The following is a 15,751-nucleotide window of genomic DNA, read 5'->3' on the forward strand; positions in this document are numbered from 1 at the left end:
CAAGTTGCATAACATACTGGAATTAATGGAAATCAATGGCTGCAACAAAAGATGGAAAAGACAGAGACTATGTTAAACACATGCTTTAAAGATGGCAGACGGTGTCTAAAACATCAGATAAACTTTCCACGCAATCTGAAACTTCTGTAATGACTCATATTTTCCAGCAGGTGGCACTACAGTCATTGAAGAAACGAGAGGAACGTTTAAACCAGTGTTAAAGATCATCTAATCAATAACTGGTACAACAGGAGCAACTTGCCAGAGACATTTAAAGGGAAAATCCACATTCAGACATGTTAACATTACTAACAATAACCTCTCAGTGAAGCACCTCCTCTTGTTTTATGGTGTGATACTTTCCAAAACTACAAACTGCTGCAAAGAGACACACCAGAAGAAGAGAATTCAAGTGCTGAGAAACAATCTTACCCTATAATATATATATATTGTGTTTCTGGAGATAAAGTTGGGACTTTTTGAATTGAATCGTATGCAGTCAGAGGTTTCTGTAGCCAGCCTCCAGTGGCCATTCGTGGTACTGCAGCTTAAAGGACTTTGCATTGACCTCAGCTTTGATGACAGAGGTGACCTACAGTGGCAGATTGAGAGGTCTCCTCAGATCAGACCAAATTTTGTCAAATCTGAGGTCATTTAACAACTCAACTGTTGCTGCAGCTCCTGTGCACCCCGTCATGGTGGACTCATACAGCCTTATTGACCCACCAGGGGTCAGTCTCTGCCAACTCATCTGTGGTGAGGACAAACTTTGTTCCAACTTTATTTGAAGTCTCAAAGCTTCCAATACCAAATATGTCAGGGAGAAGAAATCTTGTTATTTCTAGGATATTTATCCATAAAAACATGGCATCTTACAACGTTGATACGGTGAACGCGTCAACAAGCGGTATGCATCCAGCTGACACGGAGCAACATCAACATTCATTTGGAGTCCTCATTCGTTTGAGTCCAGTTTTCACTCTCCTTTCTTCACCAGCTCCTGAGAAAAATATCTGGACGCTAAGTGCTCCACTATATTCATCAGTCGGCTCGTCTGATGTTTGTTGCAGTTTGTTGTACAGTGAGTTTATCAGAGCGCCTGCTGTGACTGTAAACAGTCTGACGATGAGAGCGGCGAGAGTGGAAGACATTTAAAACTCTCCGCAGAGCTGAGGGGATCTGTTAATTGATAATTCACTCCAGACCTTTAGTTTCCATCTTTACTGACACTGAACTTTGGCATTGGATGTAAATCGTGAGCTGTGGCATCGTCCAACAGGAACATAATTCTCAGAGATACCCGGCTGCAGTTTAATATACCACGTCCACTGATTTAAATGAGTAGAGGAGAAGTCATTCTGATTCATCACCTGAGCATGGCAATGTGATATTTTACTAAAAGACGGCTTAATCTTAAGTCAACGTGTGATGGTGCAAAAACTGAGGTCCGCCATGGAATATGCGTTTGATTCTCTGCTTGAAAAACACAACCCGAGTGCACTGAATGAACTCCATGAAAACAAGCCTGTAAAAAACACAAAACAAACACACCAAAAGACGCACGGCTGAGAGACTGTTCGCCTGTGACCCCCCCCATGTGAGCTACGTGAATACTGTGTGCTCAGCGTGCGCTGCTTTGCATCAGAATTTAATCAAGTCATCCTCCACATTTCACAAATCAAAAAGAGATCACATGTGTCGATGCAAATTGAAGAGAGGCTGAACCTCCCCTCAACCGCCCTCACACCTCCACCCCCCCCCCCCCCCCCCCCCCCCGTGTGCTCCGTCCATTTCCCCTGTAACTCACACCCCTCAGTAGCAATGTGATTTCGGCAGTAATGTGTTTCTATTGCTCCTCCCGTGATGCCCTGTGGTATCGCTGCACCGCTGTGTGGAGAGCTTGGAGGGCTTTGGAGAGCCTCCATTTACCTCCATAATCTTCCGCAGTCATCGACATGCTAGCATGCTGTAGTGCACTCATGCACACACAATAGCGAGATGGAATAAGTCTAAACAGTCCTTGTGCGCGGCTGAGTTGAGGGAGAATTAACATAGTGAAGACGCTGCATTATGCAGATGTGTTATGGTTCCTCTCTGACAGTGCTGGTAAATTGGATGATGTTTTATGATGATGTAAGAGTGAGTTAAGGCACGATGGATCAGTGCGTTTAATACCTCTTTGATATGTGTCTTCCTCCTTGAACGGGGTCCCTCCTCGACTCGTCCCGCTCCGAGACGCCCGAATCCGTCAGCTTGCCTTCGTGACGCCTCCCACAAGCTGTTATGATTCTTGGCTTTCCAGCTCGCAGAGTCAATAAGACAATAACACAGTGTTGGATTAGTCTGAGGATGAACTGGGGGACGAGGCTGACTGTAGGAGCTGAGAGTGTTAAACCTTACTAAGGGGATAAAAGGATTGGAAATGTGTTTTGGCTGCTGAGTGGCTCGCCCGGCAGTCATTTCATTTAGTTAAAAATAAAAGAGATGAGACTTTTTTGCAGTCATGAGGAGAAGTGAGGATGAAGGGATCATCAGCAAGGTGGGATGCTGGGAAATAAACAAGAATTAATCCTATTACGGGTTGAGTGAAGTAAGGCAGTAATACACACAAACACACGCGAACACACAGCAACACACGCAGGACGGCGGCCTTGGCTTTGTTCTAAAGCTCTTAGCCGTTTGTCTAGTGTTACACAGGCTCCATTTACTCCTGATTGCCTGTGACTGCTGACCTCTGAACCCAATCCACACAGGTACCGCAGGACGAACCATCAATACTGGCAGCAGGTTGTTTTTGCCTCTGGGCTGCTGGATAAATGATGCCCTTGGTGGACACACACACACAAACACACACACACACATTCAACAGAGAAACACAAACACACAAACACACACACACACACCAAGACAATTTTACTGCAAATCACATTTTCTTCACAACTGAACATTTGGAAACCACGACGCTGTGCTGAAGACGTTTAAAAGATAATAATAATAGTTTTCAAGCATCCATCGATTTTAATTCATTTCAAAATGAAACTCTCTCGAACTTCAAGTGTTCTTTCCATCAGTGTCACTTTCTTCTTACATGTTCGTGCAGCATTACCACAGAAATGAATACTTGACGTTCACTGTGATGATGTGTGATGTGACCTGAGGGGTCTCAAGGTGATTTGATGAACAGGAAAGAAAGACTTTTCTCTCAACTTTCTGGATACTTTGACCTCTTCAGGTCTCTTAAAAACATTCAAATTAACAAGACTCCTGTTAGATGATGCGTCTTTTTAATGGATCATAAGGTAGAAACATTTGGAAACCATTGTGCATTGTTCACAAATGAATGGAAGCCAATGGCTGTCTGGAACAGTAGAAAAATGGCATCCAAATATCTAAAACTATAATTTGAATTAAAGAATGGACCCAAAGAAAAAGGCCCATTTAACCACAAATCACGTATGATTTATATTGATGATTGAACATCTTCAAAACAGGCAGCCGTCATTGATTTCAGTTCATTTCAGAAACCTGGTTATTGCTTGAAGCTGTTAACAGCAACTGTTAAGAAAACTCTCTGTTGGTGCTTTCAAGGACGCTTCAACATCTGAGATTTCAGTATCAATTGCAAACTTTTATACAAGTTACACACGTTCATGTCATCCTGTTCAGGATCCGAGACAGTTTTGTTGTCAAGTAGGTTTTCTTTGGTGTGTAACAATAAACAAAGTAAGAGAAAATCAAACATACTTTTTTAATAGAAATAAATAGAAAATAGAAAACTTGACAATAAGATATGAAACCATATTATTAAAAATATGTACAATATATCTGACTTTAGGATGAAAGATTAGATCAGTTTACAGAGATAATAATCCAAAAGATGTGCATTCATGTAACTCACTGAGGCAGATGTGGAGACTGTACGTTAATGTAATGCGCTGTGTCTATGGGAGGGGATGAGGGTCGTGTCAGTGGGGGTCCCGGGTCTTGTTGATAAGCCAGCTTCACAGCAGGAAGAAACTGTTCTTGTGGCGTCAGGGAGGGGAGTGTCTCAAAAAGTCTGTGTCCAGGGTGGGAGGGGTCGGCCACAATCTTATCTTGCTCGCCTCACAGTCCTGGAGGAGTACAGGTCCTGGAGAGCCAATCACCTTCTCAGCTGAGCGAATGATACGAGTACCAGGTGGTGATCCTCTGCTGGACTTTCTTGGCGATGGACTCGAGGTCTTGGGTGATGACGGATGCCCTGGAAGCAGAAGGACTCCACAGTGTTGACCGAGGAGTTACACAAGGTGATGGGGGCAGGTGGTGCTTCCTGAAATCCACAACCATCTCCACTGAGTGAGCTCCAAGTTGTTCTGACTGCACCACGTCACTACACGGTCATTGTCCCACCTGTAGGCGGACTCATCCCCAACAGAGGTGAGCCCAATGAGGGTGGAGTCATCCGCGAACTTCAGGAGCTTGACGGACTGGTGACTAGAGGTGCAGCTGTTGGTGTACGAGGAGAAGATGGTCCAGGAGTCGGAGATTCACATGCTGCTTCCTGTCCGACAGGAAGTCCGTGATCCACCTGCAGGTGGAGTCAGGCACACAGTCAGGATGGTGGAGTTAAAGGCCGAGTTAAAATCCGCAAACAGGATCCTGACGTGAGGTTCCTCTCGTTGTCCTCTTGTTTGTCTTCTGGGTTTGATTGTTAAACAAACGCAGATCGTCAGTGCGCTGCGTTTGGCAGCTGACTTTTAATGCTTTGACATCAGAGTGTCCTTGAATGCACTTTTAAAATGGTCCCTGCTCACGGTGGATGTGATGGTTTATTTATTGTGTCTCAGCAAGTTGACTTTCATTGTGTGCTAAAATGAACTGACATCAGTGACGGTCTGGAAGGAAGGAAACTGAAACACATCCGGTATGAGTTTGGAAATGATCAGCAGAAACGTAAAGTATAGGTTTTGCAGTTAATGGGCAAAACATTTTTTAGCTTGTTGTCCTTCTTCTTCAGAAGATATTTGCTGCTTTTCATTCATGTTTAGTATCAAAAAACACACTTTCACAGAGAAAAACAATCTTTCAAAACTCCAACTCGACTGTTTTTATAGCAGTGTTGTATTTACATTTTGCTTCCTGTCGATCACCTGTTTCCTCTCCTCTCCTCCTCCAGGAAATAATCTCAAAAAACATCTTTGTCCTTTAATTCTGTCTTTTTTAACTGTTACAAAAGTTTATTTCCAGTAAAGGTTACGTCTTAAACAGGACAAATAAAAATAAGTAAATAAAAGAGATGCTAAAATCTACTTATGTATTCGTTGAAAAATAGGTAAATACATATAATAAATACTGTATACTGTAAAAGACATCAGCATACACACACATACAGTATAGTGTACTGTACACACAGACACTCTTACTCTCTCTTTCACACACACACACACACACACACTATCTATTCAGGGTGATGAATCGCGGCCTCGTGGCAGGAGGCCTTGATTTTGGGACATCATCCAATATCAGGCCTTGGGGAAAAAGAAGAGATGATACATTCATATATATATACACACACACACACAGCCAAACCACCCAACCCCTCCTCTTCCATCCTCCGCCCCCCTGTCTGAAACCCGTGTTACAGATACAGCAGATTTAGTTAGGGGGGTGGGGGGTGGGCAGGCACCCAGGGACGGCACACACACTCCCCCTCCTCTCCCCCCTCTCTCCCTCCCCAGCCTCCCATCACGCAGGGAGTAAATGTATTCATCTCATCCTCTCCGGCCAGAGAGGTCACAGCCTTATCTCGCCCTCTGCTGTAGCGCTGTCAGCTCACCAGCCACAAACCATAACTTCTAACTGCTAGCAAGAGCGCCGTGTGGTCGGAGGCCGGCGAGGAAGACAGGGAGGCAGTGACGAGGGGGGGCCGGGGGGGGGGGAAACAAAGACGAGGAAGGACAGCAAAGAAAAGAAGGAGAGAGGGAAACGGGAGAGGAAGCAGCATCAAGACCAAGAAGGGGAAACATCCTCTTCTTAATGTGGTGCAGGGATTAGCCTCGTTCTGTCTCATTTAAAGGTGCAATCAGCGATATTTTAGTGGCTCTGTGCACATAGTAACCAAACTATATGATTGAGGTTTATTCACATGCTGTGAATCAGTGACAGTTACTTTAATGTAACATTAATATTTGCAGAGAGCTCAAACTTTCTAAACAGGCAAAACACACGCCATACTCTGGGTGTTTAGTGGGAAAGCTTCTCACTTCCAGGTCCCCTAAACCACCCACGGGCTCTGTGTATTTGCTGGGAAAACTCCACCGTTACAGGTCCTTGAAGAATATGTCAGTCTAACGCAGAACGAACATAGAATTTGGTGAAATAAATCGAGGTTTGTGCAGGAAGACACGCATTTCAAAACTGTAGTTTCCTCCAGCGGCCACTACATGTTACTAAAGAGCCACATCCCTCTGACATTTCTAGGAAATTCCCCAAACGAGAAATTGCGGCGCATGGAATCAGCCGGTTAAGAGATTTTCTTTCTTTATTTAAGAGTCTCGAAGCCTGAAAATGAATCTCAACGACTTGTTAAGACGGATGAGTTTTGCAGTGAATTTTAAGCGAAATGAGGATCGTGTGAAGAAGGGGAGGGGAGCGGTGGTGCAAGACAGCGGGGGGGGGGGGGGGGGGGGGGGGTGCTGGGGGTGGGGGTGTTACATGCGGTGCCCTTCCCCTCGACGGGAAGTGTTTTACAATGCGGCCGTCAGATGTAGAGGAAGGCACTTCCACCAGAGTCCAGTTAATTAACCACATCAGTTTCTTAATGTGATCAGTTTTAATTAAAACGGAATTTAATCGGGAGTAGTAACAGGAGGGTAGCGGCGGTGACAGTCGGGGGAGGGAAGGGTGAGGGGTGTGAGGAGGTTACGCCACAGTAGGCAGGTTGCTTAAATGTGTGTGTGTGTGTGTGTGTTTGTGCCAGGAGCTGCAGCAGCCCCGGTTTCCCTCACTTCAGATTTGTGGGTGTCTAATTAATATGGATGGAGCATTAAGCCTTTTGGACTCTGGTGCCTCTCATTTCATGACTATTAATGATTTTAATGAACTGGGCTAATAAGGCCGTTTTTCTCCGCCGAGCTCTGGAAGGGCTATCCGACACACGCCAGGGTCAGGAGGACGGGCTCCCCCGGCCTCCACATGGGAAATTAAAACAGCACTCACAAACCCATTAACGCTACATTGTCCGTGCGCTCATCAGACGCTCAAACACCGCGGGAAACTCTCCCGTTTATTATGAAGGAAGACGGCCGTCAGAGGAGGCAGGTGACGTGGTGCTGTGTGGAATAGAAATGAACGAACCCAAAGCCCTTTTCATCGCCTGCTTCATCTGTTAAATCAGACGAAGGCGTCTGTCAAATGACGCTCTGTAAAGGTTAGGCTCACGTCACATTTAGTGCCTGGTGCGCAAGAAAGAGCTGGAAAACAGCGATGAGTTGAAAATACTCAACGTTTAATCCTTAATTTCATCGCTGATGTGTCACACGTGTGTCTGCACAACATTTTGATGGATACTCATAATTTTTGTAGAGTTCAGCTCAGAGTGAACATTATACCTGCTGGACATCAGTCATTGGGAGCACGTTAGCATGCTGACGTTAGCTTTTAGCTGAAAACAACTCTTTTGCTTTGCATTGTGGGAAAAAAAAACTTTCTATACTCTGATTTCTCCTAAACATCGGTATTTATTTTGTTTGTGCATAAGACATGTGATACATTAGTGTTGAATTTATAGTGTTCACAACATTTAACTTCTCTCGGTGCATGTTTAACCTTGTGCTTCTGCTGCAGCTTTTACATTAATCTGACGGCATTCAATTCGTCTCTCAATTTGTTGAGAGAGTTATGGAAATTTAACAGGGTCTGACCCACTCGGATTCTTTTTACATTGTTTAGTGAGACCTGGGTGCTTATTCAGATATGAGACCGACAAGTTAAATTGCCAGCAAAAGTATTAAATGAGGTGAAACTTCATACTACTACTTCAAATTATCAATAAACGCAGCCAGAGCTGCAGATAGAAACACAATCTCATCTGTTTTATGAATGACAAGCCGTTTTACGTGAGCAGGGAAAAGCAACCTTGATGCATGAGGATTTTCTTTTCTTTTTTTATTCCTGTTCAAGCTCCAGTCCAGTGATTCTACTCAGGAGAGCTTTTGTCCTGTCCTGCGGGAATGAATGTGTCTCATCTCATTTTAGTTCATTGAATCAACTCGGAAACAGTGCAACACAATAAAGTAGCCGTGCTGCAGAGGCGGCTTTGGATGAAATAAGAAACAGCGCATTGTGCGACTGAAGAGCGTGTTTCACAGCGAATACCAAGGTGAATTCTTTTGGTTTTTCTTCTTTCATGTCTGTAATCATGATGTGAGAAACTGTGCTGACTTTCATCTCTAACTTCAAGGTCTGGTTTAAAAAGGAAGCAACTCCAGCCTGTTTCCCATGCATGAAAGCTCCTGACCTTTGCTGCCATTTCACACTGAACACTATCCCTGACCACTGCTCTTCACAACACCATACTCCTCCACTCTGCCTCAGAAACGCTCTCCCTCGTGCTGATAGACAGGCATTGATTGTCGCTTCACTGCAGCAACAAACAAAGCTGCAGAACTAGAGCGCACTTGACTTAATCCTCCTCCATCTTCCCCCTCGCCATTCTCCTCGGCGGCCGGGTCACATCATGGCGGAGTCGCTGGCCTTGTGTGGGGAAATTTACAGCCTGACGCAACCATCTGTTATGTAGCAAACGCATAATGCTCGGGCTCCTTCACCTTCTTGAACGCGCTGCTTTGTATTGTAAATGTGTCTATTAGCATTCATGAAGGTATTTACATGCATTCACAAGCCACGCTGCTGGTATTTATATCGCACAGCAAAAGTTATGATGGCTCCACTTAAAGGGACAATTCTCCAAATAACGCTCTCGCAATGTGAAAAGAGATCTTGGCGATGAACTTTTCTCTTATTCCTGTGTATAACTGGCTTAATTAAGATGTATTATTTTTAATTATTTTTTTGGAACTTTTTATTTAACTTTTAAACATTCCCTGACAGCAGCAAAGCAGGATCAGTTACAGAGGAACATAATAATGGCATTTTGTTTTTGGTGGTACTCCATTATAATACCACAGTTTTGTTGCAACAACCCATCGCACAAGGTTGAACATCTGGGTGCAGATGTGAACACAAGTCCACCTTTGTATAAAAGTGTCCATTTTCAGTTGCACACTTGCAAGTCATTCGTTCCATCATGTAAACCTGTTTCAGTCTCTGCAACCACAGAGTTATGGTTGGTGGTTTTGCATCCTTCCAGTTCACAGATCAGTTTCTTGGCAATCAATAAAAGTATCCGCAGTATATACATCTTTAAAATGTGGGACATTTTTTCCAGTCAAATTGATTGATTCCTTTATGGCAGCTTGCACACAAGTCTTCCCATAGTTCCCGTACTTAATTAACGTAAATCCTTTCCTTAAAGTGAGACTACGTCGCTTCCGCAGTGCAGCATCCACGCGGCTACAAATGGAAATCACTGGATATCGATAAGTGTTCAAATTTACTGCAACCATCGCACAAACAGAAGAGTCATCAGGTCAACGGACGGACTCAGTAACATTAAGCAATATCTGTCTAAGGTTTTCTAACATTAGCTAACATTAGCCGCCATAAGCTACTGGAGTGACAAAAGCCAAAGTGAGGCTGTTGGAGAAAAACCACTGAGAGCTTTGAACTGACCAGAGGTGTTTCATTGCTTGTGAATTCAAAAAATAAGAAAGTAAGTAAAGTTTGTTCAGTTTCGCACCTTTTACAGAGCGAAGTCACAAAGTGCTTCACAATAATAATAAAAGTTACATAGCTTTAAGTAAAAGTACCACAATGTCTGTCAGTAAGTTAAATTCACCTCCACTGTGCTGTTGTGTTCAAGTGTCCCAGTAAATCTGGTCAGCGTGGCAGAGAGTCAGCATGAACAATACTAGGACCCTGAAACGGAAGCAGCTAAATGGTATTCAGCCGTGATTCATTTAATTATTTATACCTGTGCTTTTCCCACGGTGACGCGCTGCGTTTCTGCCTCTCACCATCACCTGATCTCCACACCCGCCTGCAGACCCCCGCCCCCAGTACATACACCCGCCCCCTCAGCCACAGCTTTGTTCACGTCATCTCATTGTGCCGCCTCAGCTGCAGCGCTTCAGGATTGCCTTTTTGGACAAAGTGAACTTTGCTTTAATCTTACCTGTTCTGACCCTCTACCTGTCTAATTATTCAACCATGACCACAATCTTCTGCAGGTAACATTAAGGAATCTGGGTCAAGTATTCCCCTTAAAACAATGAGGGTGGATGATGTTGATCACATATATATGTTTACGCAGGCACCAAGTTATGCTCCAATAAGTCAAAAGAACTGAAGAAACAAGCAAATAATCTTCTTTTTTCATTTCTTTACTTTGTGTTTTTGTGTTTTTGTGAGCTTTTATATTTATTTAATTGATTTGTTATCAAAGTATGTATTAACCATGGACCCATGATCGCTCTGATTTGGCAATAATGAATGAAACAGAACATTTTAGATTGTATAACTGCAAGTCTGTAGGTGACCGTGTAGTTTCACGCCGTTAGAGAGTGAAATCTGAATGTTGACGGCTTTAATCTCCGAAACTCAGTCATTTCAGAGTCGTCGTTAACAGGATTTTAAATGTCTTGCTCCCAGCTTTAGGGGAACGGGGTCAAATGTTTGACAATTAGCATCAAAAACTCAAAACCCGACAATATTACAGCCATCTGACGCCGCTGAACTCTCAACCCGGTACATCGCAGGGAATGAATGAGCATAATAATAGTCATGAAACATTATGGGGAGATGAATGAGTGTGGCCCGCTGGCATTTAGCTGGATGCTCCTCTGTATGCTGCAGACGTGCCTCCCCTCCTCAAGGCCTTTAGTGGCTGATATTCAGCTCGGCTCTTGATGGGTGAGGGAGCAATGGAGCTAATACGGCCGTGGTAGCTTTTACAGCCACATCTATTACGGCCGCTAACTATCTCATTTGTCCTCCTGAGCAAACAACAATGGCAGCCGGCTGAGGTTTTCACAGGTCCGGCTGCGGTCGAGGCGGACGGCCGTCGAATTGTGTGGAAGGCCGGCTAAGTATAAGCATACAGTAAGTATTTCATTTGGTCATTATTGGGTCCCTCACTGACATAGTCATTATTTTTAGTCACCATTAAAGGCTTATTGCTTCTTTTTTAATTAAGCAAGTTTCTTAATTAGATGTGCAGCGTTCAGGCCTACAAACGGCCTGTCGAGGTAATGAAGTAAAGGGCCAGGTTTATGGAGGGAGAGTGGATAAAGAGTGTGTGTGTGTGTGTGTGTGTGAAGGGGGATGGCGGGTTTCTGAGAGTGATGGTGTTTGTTCGCTTATTGTGTTGCTCAGTGATGAATGCGTTTGCAAGGCGAATAGAGCCAGAAAAAAAAAAAAAAAAGGCTTTGCCACGAGGCGAATAGTTTCTTCATATTAGTCACCATTGACATCCTATTTTAGTGCGGCTTGATCAAGTTAGTGCTGCCGCAGTCAGATGTTTGGCTGCCAAACATTGGCCTCATCTCTGCGAGACATCACACGCTGCCTCACAATGAGGACGTGCCCTGAACGGCAACAACCCGCCGTCACAAAATGGAAGGACAGAACCTATCCGCTCCTGCGAGATGTTTTGTGCGCTTGCATCTTTTAGCAGGGTAATTCACGGTGCGCGCGTCAATACATCATAGGCCTCTCTAAATTGAGCTTTGAAACACAAAGGGAAGGGCAAACAAGATGGACACAGAAATCAATCTCCCGCCTGATAACACAGAGTGAACGCACATGCTGCCGCTCTGACAATTGACGAGGAGTCGGCATGCGGCAGTATCTGTCTATCTGCCTGTGATGTCCTCCGAAAACAATCGTCTCTGACACGCCGTACACAAGGCGCGAGGCAGGCGCAGATAAGGCTATTTAGTCCTGACCAAGCTTGAAGAATACCGTACATGAATTGCCTTGCAGATACTGAAAGAAGAAAAAGAAGAGAGGGCAATAAATGTGGACATTTGAGAGAAAATATGTCACGCTGGAAGCCATCAGAGCAAATAAAACGTGCAGCTACTCGCAGAGTGTTTTTTTCTTTGTGCAGCAAAGTTTTTTTAAGATTAAAATTCCTTTTAAAACTCAGATTAAACAGGATTCAAGTCTGAAGCAACCGCCACCGCCTCCTCCTGCATTGGATTTCCTGTTGGTGAGAGAGAGAAGGGGTGGCATGGTGAGAGCACAGTGGCCATGTTTCTGTTGCTGTTGTGCAGACTTCATCTCAGTCCTGCCTCTGAGCTACTATTGATCTGAAGCACATTAGTTCTGCACTGGGGGACTAAACAAGGCCTACAGAGCTCTGCCACAATCACGCAGCAGGCTAAAGATAGGCTTTTGACTGGAGACCTCTGCAGAAAAGACTGGAGTTCAGGCACAAACACACGCAGGTCTGCTTACAGGAAAACCCCAGGACTTATTTTCATATGGTTTTAGAAAACAGTGAAAAATACCAATCAAAAAAAATCCCAGGGTCCAGGGTGGTGTCCTCAAAACGCTTGTTCTGTCTGGTTAAACTTACCGTCTGTATTCACGAACAACGCCAGACGCAATGGGAAACAGGTCGTAGTAGTTATGACTCTTGTCAATGGGGAGAAAAGGAGTGTGACGTTGTTATGGAGCCACAAAGTACGCAGAGGGAGGCCGCCGGGGTGTTCGGAGGGGTCAACAAAACATGGCTGTTTGTTACCAACAGGTAAAATCTGTTTCTTTTAACCACGATCACTCCCTAACCATAACCAAACCTGACAAAACCTTCGGAAAACTCTGTCATTCTTTATGAGGCCTCTGACAAATGATGTTGTTGTGCAGATCAGAAAACTCTTACATGTGTCGTTCTGGAAGGCAGCTTCAAAACAAGTATTTTATCATATAATGTGGATAACTTGTTCAGCCCGGCCAGAGCAGTGGAGAAGTCAGAATGAATATATATGTATGTGTTGTTGAACTAGAACGGGTGTAAAGTCTTGTGTTGTGACTGAGGTCGAAATGTTGCACCAACACATTTTTTTGGGAGCTTGATAATCTCCTTTTCCTACATATGCTGTTTTTTTTGTCCTGCACCTGTTCAGCTGGGGGTCAAGAATAAGACTTCAGCCATATCCTGCATCACGTTGCCGGGACCCTCGGTCAGACGTCACCGTCTCGGCGCCGGCCTCGGCAGTCTGAATGTCACAGGTTATGTCACGAGCTGTTTGCTATGTGCAGAGACTTTCCAGGCTGGATGCTTGAACTCAGCCTGGGATTCTGAGAGTACGGATGCCTTCCAGAGCCAGATTCCATGAGTGTCCCTGGAGAGAGACCTGACAGAGAAAAGCCATAAGACAAGCTTCAAAGGACACACAGAGATTGCCTGCCTCTCCTGCACCACATCATCCCTTCTCCCTCCCCCCCCCACCTTCTCATCTCACCCCCTCTTCTGCTCGGCTTCATTCATACATCAGATGGAGGAGATGGAGGCACGCTAGTAGGAAGGAGGGAATGGGTACATTTGCAAGCCGTTCCCTTGAGGGGGCTGTAAGATTGCCTCCATTTGGATGGACTGTCAGTGGCCAGGGGGCTCTTCTCCCCAGACGGCCCCAGCACCGTGCCCGCATCTCTCTGATTTTCCTCACCAGCTCCCGCTCCGGGCCTCCAGCCTCGCTGTGTGCCATCTGTGCCCGGCGGAAAACCCAGGCTGGAATGCTCCCTCTCTGGGTAATCTCCCCGCCGGAGCCCCTTTGATCAGAGATGTTACGCCGGGCATGGCCACGGGGGGGCCTGCAGCACCGAGCAGCCACCCTGGAGAACCGGCGAGCCGGTTAGAGGTGGCAGAGAGTAACACCAGCTGAGTTTACACGGAGCTATTATTAAACTCACAATGTGAACGAGACCTTTTACACGTGACTCATGTAAATGCTTCTTCCAGTTTCTTCCTGTTTCCAAAATATCTGCGGCAACAACAGCAGACTTCTCATTTGTATGCGACAGCCGTGGGTTTTGTCGGTTGAAACGACGGCGACCGTCGCCAGCGTATTTTATTGACTGTAGCTAGCTAGCATAAGATAATGTTATTATAGTACAGTATTTTAAATAAACATATTTATGCTTTAATGTTTGTATTTTCAAACAGTGTGCTTTACTTTTTCAAGGATTTGAGGATGAGGAACAACAGAGGAGTGTAAACTTCTAGTAACCGAATAGAAAGAGCAGGACAGAGCTGCTAACGTCACAGAAACAGAAGCAGCCGTACAACATCTTTATGTCGATAAAAATACAGTGTAATGGGGACAAAACTACCATTTAAATCAGGAAAACTGTCTGATCACACAGTGATTAACAAAAGAGTATAAATCTTAGCATTTATTGCCAGTTTTTGGTGCTTGACGTATTTCAGTCGGTACCAAAAGCACTTGATTGAGTTATGAGTCCATTAAATCTCTAAATGTTGCCGTGGCTGAAGGTAAATGTCACCGCCCAGCTAGATAAACTCTTTCCACCGTGCGTTTTCATCATCAAACAACTTCGGTTTCTAGCTGTGTCTGTCACACCGTTATATCCTCATTTGTTCTCCACACGGCATCTATTTTATTTGTTTAGTCATCGGCAGCTCAGTTCGGGTGGCAGAGAGCTTCTTGCAGCGGCGTCACTGTTTCTCTCTCTCTCATCAGCCTCATCGCTGCTCTCTGCCACGTTGTTGGAGATGATCAGAGGACTGGAGAGGATTTGGTGAGAGGAGAGGAGGCAGTGCAAATGCCAAAATACTGTGATCTTCCCTCTCTCAGCCTTTTCATGCATTTCACATTTAGCCCTCCGAGGAGCCACGCGAAGGGAAAAGAGAACCAGGCTCGTGTTTGTTTTACACTCCTCCACTCAAAGGGAAATATTCATTAGGTCTTCCTCGGAAATAGAGAGGCTAAGAAGGACGAGGAGGGAGAGAGAGACAGACAGGAGGAGAGGAAATAGAGTTTGTGTGTCTCCATATGTGAGTATTTATTTGCCTGCACATTCCTCAGTTAGCAAACATGACGAGAGGACATCAGCATGCTGGCAAATAATGGCCATATTATGGAGCAGCAGGCAACATTAGGGCACGGTGACAGTGTATCTGGGCTGGGTGGGTACATTAGTTTGTAAGTAATGCACGCCCTGAGCGCTGGCAAGCTTTCCAGTGATGTAATATGAGAACCAAATGAGAGTTATAATCACTGTGCGGACCGAGGGAGGGGAAATGCATCACCATCACCGACGGATGCCTCCGATTTACAATTGCTCATTCTGACAAATGGAGAATAATTTATAAGTCTCCCCCGTTGTTCTTTATGCGAAGGTGGCCGCGTGACTTATTTTGAACGGACGGAGTGGAAATTGTCTCATAGGGACTGTTTAGGCGGTTCACTGGATAAAACAGTTTAGGTTCGATTGCTGGTCTTCACACTCCTCGCTCCTGTGAGGAGGATGATGCTTGATTTCTTCCTCCTTTCAGAGTCCATGTAGGCTCTGCAGGGCTTAACTGCTCACAGTCTCTGCCAACATCCACATTAAGCCAGCGAGCTTCCAGCCTGACCGGCGGCTTTTGTAGCATCATAAAAATGACACGTAATTAAAACGTATA

This window comes from Enoplosus armatus, chromosome 1 (genome assembly GCF_043641665.1).
Source record: "Enoplosus armatus isolate fEnoArm2 chromosome 1, fEnoArm2.hap1, whole genome shotgun sequence".
Lineage (NCBI taxonomy): Eukaryota > Metazoa > Chordata > Actinopteri > Centrarchiformes > Enoplosidae > Enoplosus > Enoplosus armatus.